Source organism: Dendropsophus ebraccatus, chromosome 6, assembly GCF_027789765.1.
Source record: "Dendropsophus ebraccatus isolate aDenEbr1 chromosome 6, aDenEbr1.pat, whole genome shotgun sequence".
NCBI classification, from domain to species: Eukaryota; Metazoa; Chordata; class Amphibia; order Anura; family Hylidae; genus Dendropsophus; species Dendropsophus ebraccatus.
This window is the reverse complement of record NC_091459.1, coordinates 21,891,926-21,911,375: the sequence shown is the minus strand read 5'-3', so window position 1 is coordinate 21,911,375 and position 19,450 is coordinate 21,891,926. Positions and strand designations below refer to the sequence as shown.

General features: G+C 40.4%; 1 protein-coding gene across 3 annotated transcripts in view; it reads left to right on the top strand.

The window, feature by feature from the left end:
• FILIP1 (filamin A interacting protein 1) overlaps positions 1-19,450 on the top strand; it is a 123,436-nt gene that overhangs the window by 14,350 nt on the left and 89,636 nt on the right. The window lies entirely within an intron of this gene.

Sequence of the window (19,450 nt, the reverse complement as noted above, 5' to 3'; positions counted from 1 at the left end):
GCTGTATTTGGGAAATATATATATGACAGCTATATAGTACTTAGGATATATTGCTGTGTATGTTGTTGAGATAACGATAATAATGTGTGAGTAGCGACGAGCGAAGATCTCGATGTTTGGTTCTGATCCGGATTATCGTGATCAGTTCCCGTTTGCCGAACATTTACGAACAAATGATGAACGTACAGTAGAAGCTTATGTTTCGTTCTACGCACATGCGTACAGATTATCAGGTGCAAAGCTTAAATTGCGCAGTTGCGTACATTGCAAGATAAACGGTCGCATGTTTGAGAATGATCGTTATAACCATTCCGATCGTCAGACAGGTCGTTTGTGATCGGCAGAACAGGAACAATTAGCGTCTTGTTCGTACGACCATACGAAAATTTACAAACATGTTCGCTCATCACTATGTTTGAGTAGATGGTATATACTATAAGGCCATGTTCACATGGCGCATGAGACCGGCCATTCCGTGACCCGGCTGGTTCACGGAGCAGCCGTTCTCTAAAAAGATCACCCTGCACTGCAGTACCGGCCGGATGATCTTTCCGGCCGCAGTGTTCTGATGCGGGCGCATCAGTGGGCGCCCGCATCAGAACCCTCATAGCACACAATGAAGCAAGTGGCCGGAGCCACTCACTTCATTGTTTGTACTGACAGGTCTTTCTGTCAATTGCGGCTGCAGAAAACTGACATGTCAGTTCTTTGAGGCGCCGTATGGGATCCCGACCGGAGCGTATACTGTGTGTAAAAAGAGGGCTCTAAAGCTTTGTACCTCTATGTTGTCAGTGAATAGGGACCTCCTTGTTTATATCTACAGGCTGAAAACATGGATGAACTTAGGGTGCCCTCACACATACTTTTTGTTTGCTGTTTTTCAGCCCCACCCCCCCCCAAAAAAAAAAAGCTGTGTTGTTTTTTCATGTATTTGCATTTTTTCTAGTATTTTTGACTTTGTGTGAATGATCTTGTTTGTGGATGAGGTGTTTTTGTGTACAGAACATTTTTTTCCCCTCTGCCATCACATGATCTTCCGTAGCCGTTGGACCACAAAAGGTGACAAAAACACCAGAAAAACAAAAGAACAACACCATACACACAGCACTTGCGTTTTTTTTGAGACAACCAGAACAATCCCATTAAAGTCTATGGGAGACAAAAACGCCAGAGTTTGTCGAAAAAACGCCACACCCTCAGCATGCTGCGTTTTGGAAAAACTGCCAAAAAGCCTCAAAAACGCCACAAAGGAGAGGAAAATGTCACACAAAAAAAACCCAAAACACCATGGGGGAGATTTATCACACATGGTGTAAAGTGAAACTGGCTCAGTTGCTCCTAGCAACCAATCAGATTCCACCTTTCATTTTCCAAAGAGTCTGTGAGGAATGAAAGGTGGAATCTGATTGGTTGCTAGGGGCGACTGAGCCAGTTTCACTTTACACCATTGTTGATAAATCTCCCTCATAGTATTTTTTTTTTTTTTTTGTTATTTCAATAGACAGCAAGCAGTAGCCTGGGGTATATAGTACTTCATACAATTATCCTATCACATTCCATAGGATTACTGTACGAGGTTTAGAATTCCACAGAATTCTGCCCAGACCATTGTACCATTATGTCACAATAAGATGAATGCAGGGCAAGGAAGCATTATCCACTTGTAAGTGCAGCTACTGTAATTTGTCTCAGCTTCCACATTCCAGACATTACCGCAGAGAAATCCTTATCACTCCGCTGCAAGATAAGTGGAGATGGAGAATTCTAGAACAGGTGCCAAGGGATGAGGGTGCCGGCCAATATGACCACATAGATTATGTGCTTTTCAGAAATTCCGATTAATTATTAAACGTCGTCATATATTGGTAAAAAAACACGTGAGGAAAAAGCTTTCACTCTTTTACGGAGATATGTGTCTATAGAATAATGTGTTATTATTTGTCTAGGCTGCTTATACACATAATTAAAGGAATAGTTCACACAAAAGAATTCTTTCAAACCAACTAAGGCCATAAAGTGCCAGAGATTTGTAATTTACTTCTTAAAAAAAAAAAATTAAGTCTCCAGTACTTATCAGCTGCTGTATGTCCTGCAGGAAGTGGGATTCTTTTCAGTCTGACACAGTGCTCTCTGCTGCCACCTCTGTCCGAGACAGGAACTGTTCAAAGAAACAGCAAATCCCCATAGTAAACCTCTCCTGCTCTGGTCTGTTTCTGTCCCAGAGAGGAGTGGCAGCAGAGAGCAGGAAAGGTATTTATGGGGATTCACAGCTTCTTTGGACAGTTCCTGACACGGACAGGGGTGGCAGCAGAGAGCACTGTGTCAGACTGGAAAGAAAATATTGATTTGCAGGACATACAGCAGCTGATAGGTATGGGGAGACTGGAGATATTTGAGACTGGAGATTTTTTTTTTAAATAGTTTCTGAAACTGGTTGATTTGAAAGAAAAAGACTGGAGAGAATACACCACTTCCTGCAGGACATACAGTAGCTGATAAGTACTGAAAGACTTGAGATTTTTTTTTTTTAATAGAAGTAAATTACAAATCTATGCCAGTTGATTTGAAAGATTATTTTTTGTGAACTACCCCTTTAAGGCTGTTTATCTGTATGTACCTAGCAATTATTATCACACCTATGACCCATGAATATATTTATATTTATGATATAACAAACATGTACATTCCCTGAACACCCCCTAGACCTCTGCCATGGCACCCCAGTTCAGGTTCGGCCCCTACCACTCTGACATAGGACATCCCAGCCTTGATATTGATGTATAAATTCCCATTATTGCCAGTGTTGCATCAAAGAACCAGTGAGAAGGATGTGTGATGTAAACTAAGCTGGAGCAGCCTGGTTGCTGCTTTTCCGCACATAGCAGGACACACGGCCAGATTCTTGTGCTGAACAGAATGTACCATGTAATGTGACTGGCTGTGTTTGCATCCATCAGCAACGGAATATCCAGCATAGGATGTCATCCATAGTCTTACGTACTGGGGCGTCACAGCTAATGGTTATTAGAGATGATCGAACTGGGCCGAGGTTCAGGTTCGTACGACCCCGAATCATCAGCATTTGATTCCCGCAGTCTTCCCGTTCCGTGGGGAAGGTGGAGGCAGCCCGAGTACCAAGTAGGCAGGGACTGCGGGGTGTGTTACGCTCAGCCCCATACTGTCCCTGTACTCAATACAGTACAGGTATATGTAGTCTATAGCCAGATAAGCAGACAGATACCATATTTACTCATTGCAGTTTATATTACTGTAATTTGTACATCTGACAGTCAAAAGAACACATCATCTGTATATACACAGCCAGTTCCTCACTGGTCCTTAGTTTGAAAATACAGTATAATATGTCCTATGGAATGTGTGACATGTTCCCCTTACAAGGGTAATGGACACTTGTATGACATTGCATAGTTATAAATATTATGGCTAACACAATGGCTCAGTCTACACATATGTCTACATGCTTTAGCTTCCACATCAGTAGGCAACATGAAACCATAGATAGTACAGCCTTCTAAATGCACGTTTTTAGGACAATACAGTTCCATGTTGGAGAAAATAAGTCTAGGTCCAGTGAAAATTTTATGCAAGTATTGTATTGCCCCCCAAAAGTTATACAAATCACAATATACAATTATTACGGGAAATGCTTTTTTCCCCTGCACTTACTACTGCATCAAGGCTTCACTTCCTGGATAACATGGTGATGTCACTTCCTGGATAACCTGGTGATGTCACTTCCTGGATAATATGGTGATGTCACTTCCTGGATAATATGGTGATGTCATTTCCTGGATAGCATGGTGATGTCACTTCCTGGATAACATGGTGATGTCACTTCCTGGATAAAATGGTGATATCATTTCCTGAATAACATAATGATGTCACTTCCTGGATAACATGGTGATGTCACGACCGGACTCCCAGAGCTGTGCGGGCTGTGGCTCCTGGAGAGGATGATGGCAGGGGGATGCTCAGTGTCCCCCTCCCCCCCAAGGCCACTCCAGCGGAAACAATCTCTCAAATCAACTGGTGTTAGGGTCCATTTACACAGAAAGATTATCTGACAGATTATCTGCCAAAGATTTGAAGCCAAAGCCAGAAACAGACTATAAACAGAGATCAGGTCATAAAGGAAAGCCTGAGATTTCTCCTCTTCTCAAATCCATTCCTGGCTTTGGCTTCAAATCTTTGGCAGATAATCTGTCAGATAATTTTTCAGTGTAAATGGACCCTTATGGTGCGTTTACACAGAGAGATTTATTTTACGGATTTTGGAAGCCAAAGCCAGGAATGGATTTGAAAACAGGAGAAATCTCAGTCTTTTCTTTATGACCTGATCCCTCTTTATAGTCTGTTCCTGGCTTTGGCTTAAAAAAATCTGTCAGATAAATCTCTCTGTGTAAACGCACCATTGGAAAGTGCCAGAGATTTGTCATTTACTTTTTACTGTCATTTACTATTAAAAAAAAATCTTCCAGTGCTTTCAGCTACTGTATGTCCTAAACATAGATATAAATATGTAGGACATACAGCAGCTGATAAGTACTGGAAGACTTGAGATTTTTTAATAGACGAAAATTTTCGCTGGAGTTGCCCTTTAAGAACTTCACCAACTGTACATTCAGCCCCGTCTCTCCTATTTTCAGTGCATTGTTTTCCAATCTAGGCTGCACATTTGTTTCAGCTGACTTTCCCGCAGTCCTTATTGCATACAGACATCTGTCTCTTGGTTTTTCTATTTCTGAGTCTGGGAATCTCTGCTCCCTGTGGCAAGTGTCCACAGTGAGTGACTTGTGTGCAGGGTCACTGATCAAAACACAGTCTAAAAATAGGGAATACCTCACATTTATTGCATATCTGGCATGCCTCAATCACTTCACTATGTCATTCATATATATTAGGTTTTGCATAGTTATGTTATGTTTTGTGTACTGTTTTTACTATTATTATTATTATTATTATTATTTTTTTTTTTTTTGTACTATACCTCAGTTTTGACAGCAGTTTTGTATACTGTTTTTATGTTTGATCGTTTTTTTACTATACCTCAGTTTTGACAGCTATTCCCTGCACAGGCATTTAGAATAGTTTCTGTTTCTTTTTAGCAATATTCTCTCCAGGCCACTGATAGGTTCCTCAACATCTTGGGGTGCAGTGACTTTTTAAGGGTCTTAATAAAGTAATATATACAGTAATATACAGTGGTACCTTGGTTTAAGGGTAACTTGGTTTAAGAGCGTTTTGGTTTAAGAGCTCACAGGTTTTTAAAATTGTGACTTGGTGTAAGAGCATTGCTTTGGTTTGAGAGCTTCCTGTACTGGGTGGGACGGCGAGTGGGGGAGAGGCATGGTCTGCATAGCGGGGTCTACAGCACCGTACTCTGGTCCAGGAAGTCTCCCTCACCGTCCAAATCATATCAGATCCACTTCAGGCTGGGGCTTGCATCATAGGACAGGACTGTGGAGGTAATCCCTCCATGGCTGTAACCCTCTCTCCCCAGACAGAGAGCGCTGCATGTATGTACCCACATCTCCCTGCTCATTCCCTCATGCTCCCTGCAGTCTCTGTCCGCCCTTGTGTTTCCCATCCTCTCCATTACTGTACAGTAACTTATAATATCACAGATTCTGCTGTTTCTGAATGTTTGTTTCATCTGTTTTACATGTTATTCAGAATTATAAATCATTATTTTTGGGGTGTGGAACCAATTGTCTGCATTTCTATGATTTCTTATGGGAAAATTTGCTTTGGTTTAAGAGTGGATTAGGATTACAAGCGCGGTCCCGGAATGAATTATGCTCCTAATCCAAGGCACCACTGTATTCTATAGTGTCCATAGATTCTGTGTAGTGACCTAAAGGCTGCATTACACATAGTGATTATCATTTATAGATTCGCTATAACGATCGATCACTAGCGATACCTAACAATTTTGTAGCGAGTGATTCTGAGGTTATTACATTCACCTATTACTGTTATGAATGATCGTTTTTACATCGTTCTATGGTCGCTATTCGTTCTTCAGGACGACCCACACAACATGTTTTATCTGCCAACGACTTATGACACGAAAAGATATGTGACCGATTGCGAATGAACAATAATAATTTTTTAACAGATAATGAAGAAAGAAAACGCAGGGCACTCACCGTTGGTTGCTATTCAGACCGTCCAATTTATTTTGGTATGCAGGGGTAGCGGGGGAGACAGGAATGGGTGACCGCAGTTTCGCGGCGTGTGCCGCTTTGACGAACCCTTACGTGACTTGTGACGTCACTTCCTTTTATGTGCTCAAACAAAGGAAACTTTAAAGTGTCACTGTCGTGAAATTTTTTTTTGCAGAAATCAATAGTCCAGGCGATTTTAAGAAACTTTGTAATTGGGTTTATTATCCGAAAAATGCATTTTTATCATGAAAAAGCAGTCTGAAGCTCTCCCCCCTGTCTTCATTGTTCTCCTATGGAGAGAGCTAAAGAAAAGACCAAAACAGGACAACAAAGAGTTAATCTACAAATCCCTCACAGGATATCTCTACTGACCATCACCAGTGACCTGTCTGAGCTCGGATTACAGCTGTCACCCAGCTCCGTGCCTGTAATCCTCTGTTATCTGCTTTCTGCTGCCAGCTAACTCCCTCCTTCCTCCTCCCCCCTCCCCTCTCCCTAGAGCAGACAGGGTACGTCTCCTGCAACAAGTCACAATTTTCAGATTTTTCAGAGTGGATGAAAAAGAGGAAGGAGGGGGGGACCTGGGAAAAGGCTTTTTACATGCAGATAATGGCAGATTTGGCTAATAAACCCAATTACAAAGTTTCTTAAAATCACCTGGACTATTGATTTCTGCAAAAAAAAAAAATACGACAGTGACTCTTTAAGTGCAATGAAGTGAACAATGAACATTCCATATACATATATTAAAAACACATACTATATACACTGGGTAAACACAAGAGCTACGTTTTCTATTTAGCTACATAATATTTATATCGGTACGGGTATTAAGTCCCAGGCTGCCTAACGCTTCATATTTTATTATATATTCAGTTTCTTTTTTCAGGAGCATTAACCTCCTATCTCCTCCGCCCCTAGGAGCCGGTACCAAACACAATCCCACAAACTGTAATTGTGACGGGTCCCCATTGTGTGTTTGTTGCATATGTTTAATCATGCGTGGACTGCCCTTGCCTGTACGTAATGATCTGATGTGTTCGGAAAATCTCTTCCACATCGGGCGGATGGTCTTGCCTATGTAGTATCTCCCACAACTACAGATCAGGGCATAAACCACAAATTGGCTCTTACACGTAACGAAGTCAGTTACTCTGTGTGTATGGCCACCCAATTTTATATGTTTGCCATTCTGCAGCGACCTGCAATAATTGCAGTGTCCACACTTGAAGTTACCATGGGCTGAGCTAGAGGTAAGCCAAGATCCTTCTCTGTGAGTGTTATCCTTTCCTAATCTACCATGGACTAATAGGTCCCTGATGTTTTGTGTCCTTCTGAATGTCACTATAGGACGATCTGCGATATGGTCCCTAAGGACCTCATCTTGTTCCACAATGTGCCAATGTTTATGGATGGAATTCTTAATTACTTGTTCTAACGGGGAATAATCAAAGGTAAACACAATCCGTTTTTTGTTCTTATCATTAGGTTTTTTATTTCTGATGCTCTCACTGTGTCGTGCCTTAGTTTTATGTGGGGATATATCCATACTCCGTGCTCTGTTCAGACTCTCTTCTTTTTAACATGTTGAAAGACAAAAATTAACGTTTTTCCGTTCATCGTTTGATGGTTGATTGTTATTACACGGACAGATAATCGTTCTTTCTCGATCGTTATAGCGAATATTTAATCGATAATCGTTCCGTGTAATAGGGCCTTAAGCCATGCCCCAATACAGTCATTAATGGAGAAGACTCTATCACATTCACATTACCACTCTGGCTGGTTTCATTAGCCAAAATACAAAATAAAATAAAAAAATAAAATAAAATAAAAAAATGCCACAGTGTTTATTTGAGCAAAAACGCCAGCAGACAGATGTTACCTGGAAGTCAATGACATTTTATTAAATGCCATACATACGTGGGAGATTTATCAAACATGGTGTAAAGTGAAACTGGCTCAGTTGCCCCTAGCAACCAATCAGATTCCACCTTTCATTTTCCAAAGAGTCTGTGAGGAATGAAAGGTGGAATCTGATTGGTTGCTAGGGGCAACTGAGCCAGTTTCACTTTACACCATGTTTGATAAATCTCCCCCTTGGTGTTTTTTTTTTCCGTGGTGTTTTTCTCTCCTCTCTGGTGATATTTTGGCCCTGGCTGTTTTTCCAAAATGTAGACTGCTGATGGTGCGGCATTTTTCCTGCACACTGTGGTATTTCTCTCCCATACTGTTCAATGGAATCCTTCTGTTCTTCCCAAAAACGCCAAAAGCCAAAAACAGCCATTTACACCTAGAGTCAAAAACACCAGAAAAAAATTGCTGAGGAAATGTATTGGTCTTTTGGTGTTTTTGTGGAAAAACACAGCAAAAAAGCTTTGTGTTAAGCCAACTGGAGAGGTCAGCACTTCCATAGAAAGGTCCTTTTATTTCAGTATATTAAAATCCATAGAAAATCCAAATAGAAAACAGTATACAAAGCACACAACTAACGCGTTTCTGGGCTGTTTTCTATTTGGATTTTCTATGGATTTTAATATACTAAAATAAAAGGACCGATCCTACTGAAGTCTGAGGATTGGAAAGTCCCCCGGTCGTGCACTGTCCAGGTGAGCTGGTTGCTCTTGCTCTATTGGGGTATGTTCATACTGAGCAAATGTTGTATATTCCATGGCGTAACTCTCCGCCATGGAATCCCGCCTGCCTCAGAGTGACACTGCTTCTCTAAGGGAGGGCTCGCGCACCTCCGCTCCCGCTGCTCTCCACGCAAAGAATTGACATGTCAGCTCTTTGAGCGGAGAGCGTCGCACGCGTAGGTGCGCGAGCCCTCCCATAGAGAAGCAGTGTCACACTGAGGCAGGCGGGATTCCACGGCAGAGAGTTACGCCATGGAATTCCGCAACATTTGCTAGGTATGAACATACCCCTGTGTGGGAAGCTACCCTAAGGTTCATTTTACAAGACCCGATATGTGGTCAAGTTTAAACGCCAACAAGTGCTGACTATTGAGATTGGCGCTCACTTGCCTCACGTGCCTCTACAAGGCAAAATGAATCAGGCGGCCGGGCCACCTGGACAGATGGCCATTTTAATACACTGTTATTGGCCACACATTTACTATTTATGCACAGAGATGTTGCAGCTAATGTCGATGATTTTACTGACTGCACAAACAACCAAACAGATGACATGCAGTCGTTTGCTCGCTCGTCGGCTGATCTCTGGTACTTTTTAACATGGGCCGATTTATGGTCTGAATAAGCATTCCTAGGGATGCTCATTAGGGATAATCGGCCTGTGTAAAAGGGCCTTAAAGGGGTAGTGCGGCGCTAAGAAATTATTCACAAAATAACACACATTACAAAGTTATACAACTTTGTAATGTATGTTATGCATGTGAATGGCCCCCTTCCTCGTGTTCCCCGCCCCCCACCCGTGGACCCGAAAATGTGATCCACTTTACATACCTGATTCGTGTCGACCCCTGTCTGCATTTCTTCTGACAGTGATGTAATCTTCGGGAGGCCGGCCGACCCGCTCCTGCTGTCCCTCATGCTGTCATCAGCCGCTCAGCTGCGATTGGCTGAGCATAACTGTGCTCAGCCAATCGCTGCTGAGCACAGTTGTGACGCGGCGGAGGGGGACGGCGGCAGGGATTCGGTCGTCTGTCCGAAGATGACGTTTGGCACAAAATGGCGGACGGCCCTCGACACGGATCAGGTAATGTATAATGCACCACACACTTCCGGGTACACAGGCGGGGGTGGTGGGACACGGGAAGAGGGTGATTCACAGACATAACATACATTACAAAGTTGTATAACTATGTAATGTGTGTTATTCTGTGAATAATTTTTTAGCGCCGCACTACCCCTTTAATAATTTCTTTGTTCCAACCAGAGTACATGTAAAGAGACAATGTGAGACCATAAATCCTAACGTTGGCAACGTTTCGGTCCTTTCTCTAGCCATAGGGTCTCTGTGGGAAACATCAGGGTCAGCCTGGCTTGGTGCAGTCAGACTGGCAAGAAAATACCACTTCCTGTAGGACATACAGCAGCTGATAAGTACCGGAAGACTTTAGATTTTTAAATAGAAGTATATTACTAATATGGAAAAGTAAAATATGTATGTTAACTCCACCCTACTATGGATATTAGGAAATATAAAATATGTACTCCGAGTGCACTACTATTCCGACACCAAAGAATAACACAGAAAATAAAAATAATAATAATATGTAGGCTCTCTAGGAGTAAATCTTATATGGCTGGTTTTATGTAAATAACTAGGTTTACAAGGAGATGTTTATCGTGTTTTTATCTCTTTTTTAAAACGTTTAAAAAATTCATACAGTCGTAAAAATCATAATCATACACAATAAATCAATCCAAATGAAATATATAAAAAACTGGAACAAAACAATACAATAAAGTCCAATACAAATTCAATTCATGAGAAGTAAATATTCAATACACAATAGAAAATAAAAAATGTTAAAAATATTGAAAAAAGTGAATGAACAATGAAAATGAGGAAAAAAAATGAAAATGAAAAAATAAAAATAAAAAATAAAAATCCAATGTTCTATATTATGACTTAAAGTGTCAGCGCAGGGCCCTTGCGCTGTCTGTTTTAACAGTTAAAATCGTGGTTTACATATAAAGTATGTCTCTTTGAGAAATTTTATGCTCTCTAGCCCCTTATCCTGTACTGATTCTGGACCATGTAACAGTATCGTAGTATAGCGGTGTTATTCAGATAGTGGCAGTGGCGGTATAGCGATGTAGATAGTATCAGTTGTGATATAGTAATACGTTTAGGTGGTGATAATCATAAGGTTTTGATTCAATAAATCCCACTTCATGTGCATCTGTATATAGATTGTGTTGGTGAATAATCCACCTCTCACCCGATATCTAGTAGTCGATAGCCGTGTAAGAGATGAGTTGGTCGGACTTCAAGTTGTATAGTTGTCCGGTCTCTGGTGTTCTCACTTGCCGGCGTGTATAGAGTCTGTCCAGCAGCTGTCGCTATGTCCGCATGGTATGGAGCGCGCGCTCATTTGAATCTCTGATAACGGTCCCGGTGAGTGCACGGTAGAGGCTGCGAGGGTGGTTAAATGTAAATCAAAATATCTTTATCAATCGAGTTATCCTTATCAGACGCGTTTCTGGAGTATCAGACGCGTTCCTTTCCTCAGTGAAAATGGATAACTATAACTATGTCTCTTTGGATAAATATCTCAAAGAGACATACTTTATATGTAAACCACGATTTTAACTGTTAAAACAGACAGCGCAAGGGCCCTGCGCTGACACTTTAAGTCATAATATAGAACATTGGATTTTTATTTTTTATTTTTATTTTTTCATTTTCATTTTTTTTCCTCATTTTCATTGTTCATTCACTTTTTTCAATATTTTTAACATTTTTTATTTTCTATTGTGTATTGAATATTTACTTCTCATGAATTGAATTTATATTGGACTTTATTGTATTGTTTTGTTCCAGTTTTTTATATATTTCATTTGGATTGATTTATTGTGTATGATTATGATTTTTACGACTGTATGAATTTTTTAAACTTTTTAAAAAAGAGATGAAAACACGATAAACATCTCCTTGTAAACCTAGTTATTTACATAAAACCAGCCATATAAGATTTACTCCTAGAGAGCCTACATATTATTATTACATTACTAATATGTATACATTTCTCACACCAGTTAATTCTTTATTTTTTTTGCCAGAGTACCCCTTTAAGCTGCTCATATACCTTTAGGCCATATCACAAGATATCATTTTAATAGATGGGCTCAATATTCTTTGGGCTCAATAAATGTGTAAACATCACATCGCTGGACTTTACATTGGAAATGTCTATTTACCAAGTCGGTCTGACTATTTTTGTGATGTGTAGTCAGGACTGGATACTCTACCTCTCCACTTAAGTAGAGAGAATTGTCAAGCCAAAGTATACAGCGTCACACAGAGAACTGTCACGAAGGCCAACATAACCAGTAGGATTTACAGGCTTTACTGTTCTGGTCTCACTGACGGACAAGTGTTATATTTAGCCGCCTCTCCGCTGGAAATTAGGACGTTTAGAATAACATATTAAAACTGAGTACGGCTGCGCCACCAGGTTAAGAATATGGAAATATATATATATATTATATATATATATATATATATATATATATATATATATATACATATATATATATATTTTTTTTTTTTTTTTACTGTTTATATACAGAAATTGGACAATGCAGAAATTGGAAACAAATAATGTGGGACATGTGCAGTCACAACTGGAGGGCAGGGGGTGGGGGAGGGGTGACACTGGTGACACAGCTATATAAATGTAATTTGGGTACCTTTTATCACTGTTTTGAGTTCTATATGGTTATCCATATGAAGAGGAATAGATGTAAGGTACTGCAGCTATGGCTGTATCCATGTTTTCCAGGTGGTCTCTGGGGAGGTATCCTCTCTCTATATGGAGCCGACAGCCTTAGGGATTCGTACAAAGCCAATCTGCTTAGCTCATCTCTAGTATAAAACCCCTCATGATCAATCACTCCCAATATTTGAAACAATTAAAAACACCTATAATAACTCAGAGGTATAGCTGGGCTTTCCTTCTCCCAGGGCAAAGATTTATTTTGGCCGAGCCATATCTGAATCTCATCTACAGCCAAGTAGTTTCATTGTTAACTGTATGCTTTATGGTTGCTGCAGAAATTCTGAACCTGTTCTCTCCTTACAATTGAAGTCTTCTGCTTCTAAAAGCCATAGCACTGTTATTTTTCCCCTACAGGGCTGGTTGGGGCGCCATTTTTTGCGCCACGATCTTGAAAATTCGTGTTTTTTTCCTCTTCCGTTCACTATGCAGGAATAATATTGTCATAATTTACTAGATCGGACAATTACACAAGCTACGATATATAATCTGTTTATTTATTTATTTTTATGTGTTTTATTTTTTAAATGGGAAAAGGGGTTAATTTAAACTTTTATTAGGGGAGAGGCAATGTAATTTTTTAGAGAATTGCTCAGTGTGCATATACCCTTAGATTGCATATACAGCTCAATGCTATACCACTGCATAACATTGATCAGTATTATCAGCAATCCTCTCATAGAGTCTGCCTGAGGCAGACCCTATCAGAAGATTGCCAATCAGACCACATGGAGGTAAAAATGACTCCTCCATCAGTCGGGGAAAATGATCGGACAGTGATAAGAGTAGTGTTTGAGGGGTTAATGGCGGGAAGATGCGTAATCATGAAGGCCCATTAAGGGTGAGGACCCGGCTGCTATCAGCTCTCTCTCTGTATGACATGAGCTCAGCTCCTGAGCTCGCTTGATAAAGCTCCTGCACATTATGATGTACCAGCTCGTCATGATGCGTGAACTGACTGCTATTCATGACAAGTCGCCTCATGGCTTTGTGGCAAGGGGTTAAAGGGAACCTGTCAGCTGTAATTCACATTACAAACTGCTAACACTGTTAGATAGCTGTCAGGTCAAGGAGACACATGGGAGGAGATTTATCAAACATGGTGTAAAGTGAAACTGGCTCAGTCGCCCCTAGCAACCAATTAGATTCCACCTTTCATTTTCCAAACAGTCTGTGAGAAATGAAAAGTGGAATCTGATTGGTTGCTAGGGGCGACTGAGCCAGTCTCACTTTACACCATTTACCCCAATGTGTCTCCCTGACCTAGCAGCTATCTAACAGTGTCAGCAGTTTGGAATATGAATTGGAGCTGACAGTCTGATCTGACATGTTATATGTCATGATGAATCACTGCAGTAAATCTCAGGTCTCTACCCAGTCAGATAAGCTATACATGCAAATAAATGAATCCCAGATTTGTTTACAGCCACATTTATCTCATTACGGGAACATTACCTGGTAAGATAAATGATCTTTTTTTTTTTTTTTTACATATGTTGAAACCACAGTCATTCATTATACGAAAATGAATTAATTTCTTATTCTGCTTTCTGACTAACCTTAAATCAGATCAATATGTGACTGTGCGTAGCTTCCAAGTGACATCACCGGAGCTTTCAACCACTTGCCAGTATCATTTGCCGCTCCAAATCACACTCATTCCCAGACACACAAGAGTAATAAAAGTGCACACGTTTCCCTCATCTGTTCTATCAGGGATCACAGTTCTGCCTTTGCCTATGTTCACACACCGTATTTTTGCTCAGTATTTTTCAACCCAAGCCAGGAGTGGATTGAAAGCGCAGAAAGGCTATGTTCACACACTGTTGAAATTTAGAGGATGGCCGCCATTTAAGGTTGAATAACATGTTATTGCGAAACAACGTCCGTTGTTTTAAAATAACAGTAATCATTTGTCACCATCCACTAAATTTCAACAGCGTGTGAACATAGCCTTTCTGTGTTTTCAATCCACTCCTGGGTTTGGTTGATAAATACTGAGCAAAAATACTGTGTGTGATCTTTGTAAGGGCTCAGGTTTTTTTTTTTTGGCAAATATCAGCCGAGATTTTTTATTTGACAATGGAAAAAAGGGGGATGATTTGAACTGTTATTAGGGGAGCATCACATCTTAAAGGGGTACTCTTTAAGGCTATGTTCACACACCGTTAGAGACCGGCCGTTCCGTGACCCCGGCCGGGTTGTGTGAACATAGCCTAAGATGGGATTTTTTCAAATCAACTGGTTTCAGAAAGTTGTATAGATTTGTAATTTAATTCTATTTAAAAATGTCAAGTTCTCCAGTACTTATCAGCTGCTGTATGTCCTGCAGGAAATGTTTTCTTTTCAGTCTGACACAGTGCTCTCATTTGCTGATGCTCTGGCCAGTTCCTGTGTCAGACAGGGGTGGCAGGAGAGAGCACTGTGTAAGACTGAAGACTGGACGTGAAGACTGGACATATAGCAGCTGATAAGTATGGGAAGACTTGAACTTTTTAAATAGAAGTTAAAACAAATCTATATAACTTTCTAAAATCAGTTGATTTGAAAGAAAAATATTTTCACTGGATAACCACTATAAATGTACGACTAGTCTTTATGGCACATTTCATTGCATTTGCAATTTTTTTTACACAAGTTCTGAACAGTCTTATTTGTACATTTTCAGCGGGACTGTATGGATGGATTTGCACAAATGTATCAGTCTACTTTTTGTAAATTATGCACACACTACACAAAAAATTATATAGATACTGCTGGCGGTAAAGACACTGCAAATAATAAAGGCTCCTCCGTGTCGGCCATCTTATGGACAGACTCACCATAGAGCAGGACAGCACAGACTGGAGGAGGGGAGTCTGATTGTAGCTGTCAGTGGGTGGTATATGTGATGATCAAGTAAAAGAAAAGATGAAAGGGAAAAAGTTGTGTGCTTTTCACTCCCTGCCCATAATCTGACTTCATGGGGTGGAGTGTATTTATGGAGTACAAGAAAAAAGTGATGGAACAGAGCAACCTTTTAGATTCTGTGAGACGGTGACATCTGAATCACACCATCTTTTTTTTTTTTTTTTTTGAGATTGTAATGAGTAATGCTGATACTGATGTCATGCTGATACTGATGACATTTCAAATAAAGTTTCTGAATATATCCATATGATTTATAAAGATACAGTCAGGCCAGATACAGCCAGGGACCATCTCCCAAGTGTAATAAGAACAACTGAGCCAAAAATAATAGCTGCTGCAGAACCTCTTTATAAGCAGATCTGTCAATCACTAGATTGTTGGAATGAGAGACAGTATAAGCTTGGAAGCCATTTCTTTTAATGGTGGGTTCTCTTATAAGAGAAGCTGCTGCAGAACATCTTTGGCAGCAAGCCTGTCAATCACTTTAGACACTGCTGACATACACACACACACATACACCAGTGTTACAGACACTACTGACATACGCACACATATACAATACACCACTGTCACAGACACTACTGACATGCGCGTGCACACACACACACACAAACACACAGATACAGTAGATATACACTGACATATACATATATACCCACAGATACATACACTCACTGACACACGTACATAGACACAGCACTTACAGCTCTTAGGTTTCCCCCTCTCTGTAGTCAGACAGGAACTGTCCAGAGCAGGAAAGGTTTTCTTTGGGAATTTACTGCTGCTCTGGACAGTTCCTGACATGGACAGAGGTGGCAGCAGAGAGCACTGTGTCAGACTTGAAAGAAAACACCATTTCTTGCAGGACATACAGCAGCTGATAACTACTGGAAGACTTGAGATTTTTAAATAGAAGTAAATTACAAACCTATCTAACTTTCTGGAACCAGTAGATTTGAAAGAAAAAGGAGTACCCCTTTAAGCTTAGTAACTTTTTTTTTATTTTTTAGAAAAGAAGAATTAAATTAATAGTTAAGACAGGGCAGCAAATAATAGAAGACTATCAGCCTAGATATTTGGCACATACTTCTGCATTCTTGGTCAGACTTTTCATGTAGACTTTCAAAGACAAGATAAAAGAAATATTGATCTGCGTGAAGATCACAAAACGGTTTTCATCAGCAGATTTTTGGCAGCCATTCCTGTACTGTTTGTTGTCAGCATTGCCATAGGTTAGAGGTGAGAAATCAAATTTTATCTCTCAGCAGTAACTGTCAGCTATGTGAATAAAACATGCAGCAGCTGCATCATACCATTAACATGAGAATATAGAAAGCCAAGTCCAAAATAACTTTAGAAGTCAGGGGATAGTTTATTGTGATGAGTCCCGTGAGACTTTTTTCTTTTCATAGAGTAAACAAGATGGATTCCTGAGAGAAGGACGCTGTCTAGGAAAAGCTTATTTATAGTGATGCGATACCTTTATTAATTTATTCAGTAAGAATTGTTGGGGATTTTACACAGCAGCGACACTGTAGAACTTATAGTAATAATATATAGGAACAGGTTGGCAACAGGACATACCTGGGCAAAAATTTATAATTAATGGGGTGGGATCAGACTACACACAGGGTGTGTCTGTAGTCTGTAACCATGGAGACACAAATGCACAAAACACTGGGATATTTTTACATAAAAGGGGTATCCCAAGACTATAACTTATCACCTCTGACTGCTTGGAGCCCCATGGTGATCATGTGAATGGGGTAATGGTCAAACATGCTGCTGTTCCATTTACACATTAGAAGGGTGGGTTCACACTGAGGAATTCTTGCGGATTCCGCTGCAAAATGCGCACGGAATCCGCACAGAATTCCGCCCGTAAAGAATGAACATTGTGAATGTACATGGGCTTTAATGGGCTTTCCGCTTATTTGTTCACACAGTGGAATTTCCGCGCTGAAAATTCCGCCACGGATCCACTTTCCGCCTGAAGAATTGACATGTCAATTCTTTGGGCGGATTCCGCTAGAGGAATCCTATAGAAGTCAATGGGGCTTCAATTCTGCTTGAATTCCACTCAAATTCCGCTTGAATTCCGCTCAAATTCCACTCAAATTCTGCTCCTATTCTGCCAGAGCTGAATAGGTGAGGAATTTCAGGCAGAAAACTTTCTGCTTCAATTCCTCGAGAATTCCTCAGTGTGAACCCACCCTAAGGGTGCGTTCACACCTACAGGATCCACAGCAGATTTGATTCTGCGTTCAGTTATTTAAATGAAATCTGCTGCGGATCTGCTGCGGATCCGCAGCAGAAAATACGCTGCGGATACGGTAAGTGTGAACGTACCCTCAAACTGACACAGAGTTGTTTGAAACAGAATACTACCACTCACGTCTACAAACTATGTCTAGTATTGAAGTTTGGCTAAACTGAAGTGAATAGGTCTGAGCTACAGTATCAAATATAACCTGATGATAGATGGCATTGTTTATTGAAGAAAGCAGTTTTTTTTTTCAGTCCTGGACTACCCCTTTAATACTTGTACTTGTCCTTCAATCCCAGACACAGAATTTTTGTAGTAGTGAAATTATGGTCAGTACATCAGGTATCTTTGTATGGGATAGCCTGGAGTTAAAAAACAAAACTCATCTGTATAAGTGATTCTCAAGCTGCGAGAAGGAGTCCCCTGACGAAGTCACCAGCGAAGTGACGATACACGTGGGGAGAAATCATATTCCTGTGGGACTAATTCTTTGGAATTATCTTCTCACCATTGCGTATACAGTTATGGTATTTTCTACTAGATTCACACAGGTCACTGGCCCAGTGAGTGGGACTGGAGTCCTGGATGCGGATTCCTCGCTCTTTTTAAATGTTTTTAGATACATGTACAAGTTTATGAAGTCACCTGAAGATTGTCATTTATAGTCATTTTTAACTGTTTCCAACTAGCTCCATGTGGACTACTGTAGTATTGGGATTGTGTCAGTACACTAGCACAAACTTTTAAACTGCTGTCTAATTCTAGAGACTGTCAACTTTTACTCAACTCTAATTAGAGAGTTGAAACTGTAAGTTCATAAGGTTGTGTTTAAAGGGCCTAAAGTCATTGTTTTACCTGGCACCAAAATTCCTCCAGCCAAGAACCACAGGTGGAACATTGTGCCTGGGATTCTTGACAAGTGTCAGAGGAAGTAGATAGACTATATTCTTGTTCTCTTCCTCTTATTTCTTTCATTCTATATCTCTGTCATTTCTTTTTGTAACTTGTTCTATTACAGCCACACACTTCCAATAGCTGTCGGCAAATTTTCCCATACACATAAACATTTGGCGCAGCTTATCTCTCTGAGAACAAAAGGGTTGGGAAGATGAAATCCAGAAATTCTACCCAGCTCTCATGTCATCATCTGTTAGAAGGGAGGCGGCTCCCATACACTTTAGAATGTCGGTGAAAGTTGGTGGGTTCAGTTGACTTTACGTCAAAAGTGTATGGGGACAACATTTCCCACTTCTCCCAAATTTTTCCCCTTTTTTCCTCCTTTTCACATTCTTGCTAATTTTTTGATTGTTCTCCGTTTCTCTCATACTTCCCCTCTTACTGTCTGTATTAGTTCTATGCATTGGGATGCTCATAGACATACTTATCAGCAGTTGACACAGTCCGTTTTGGTGGGTTCCATTAACACTGTCTAGTTTATTTATATAAGAAGATAGTAGACCTTCGCCTAACCCTAAATTTTGGTGGAAAAACTCATCAGATTGATTTGGATCTATTGCCTTCAGCACCATAGTGCAAGCAGGATGCTGCCCGCCTACATATATCACCATGTGTAGCCAGGGGCGGATTAACCTTACTATAGGCCCTGGGCTATTAACC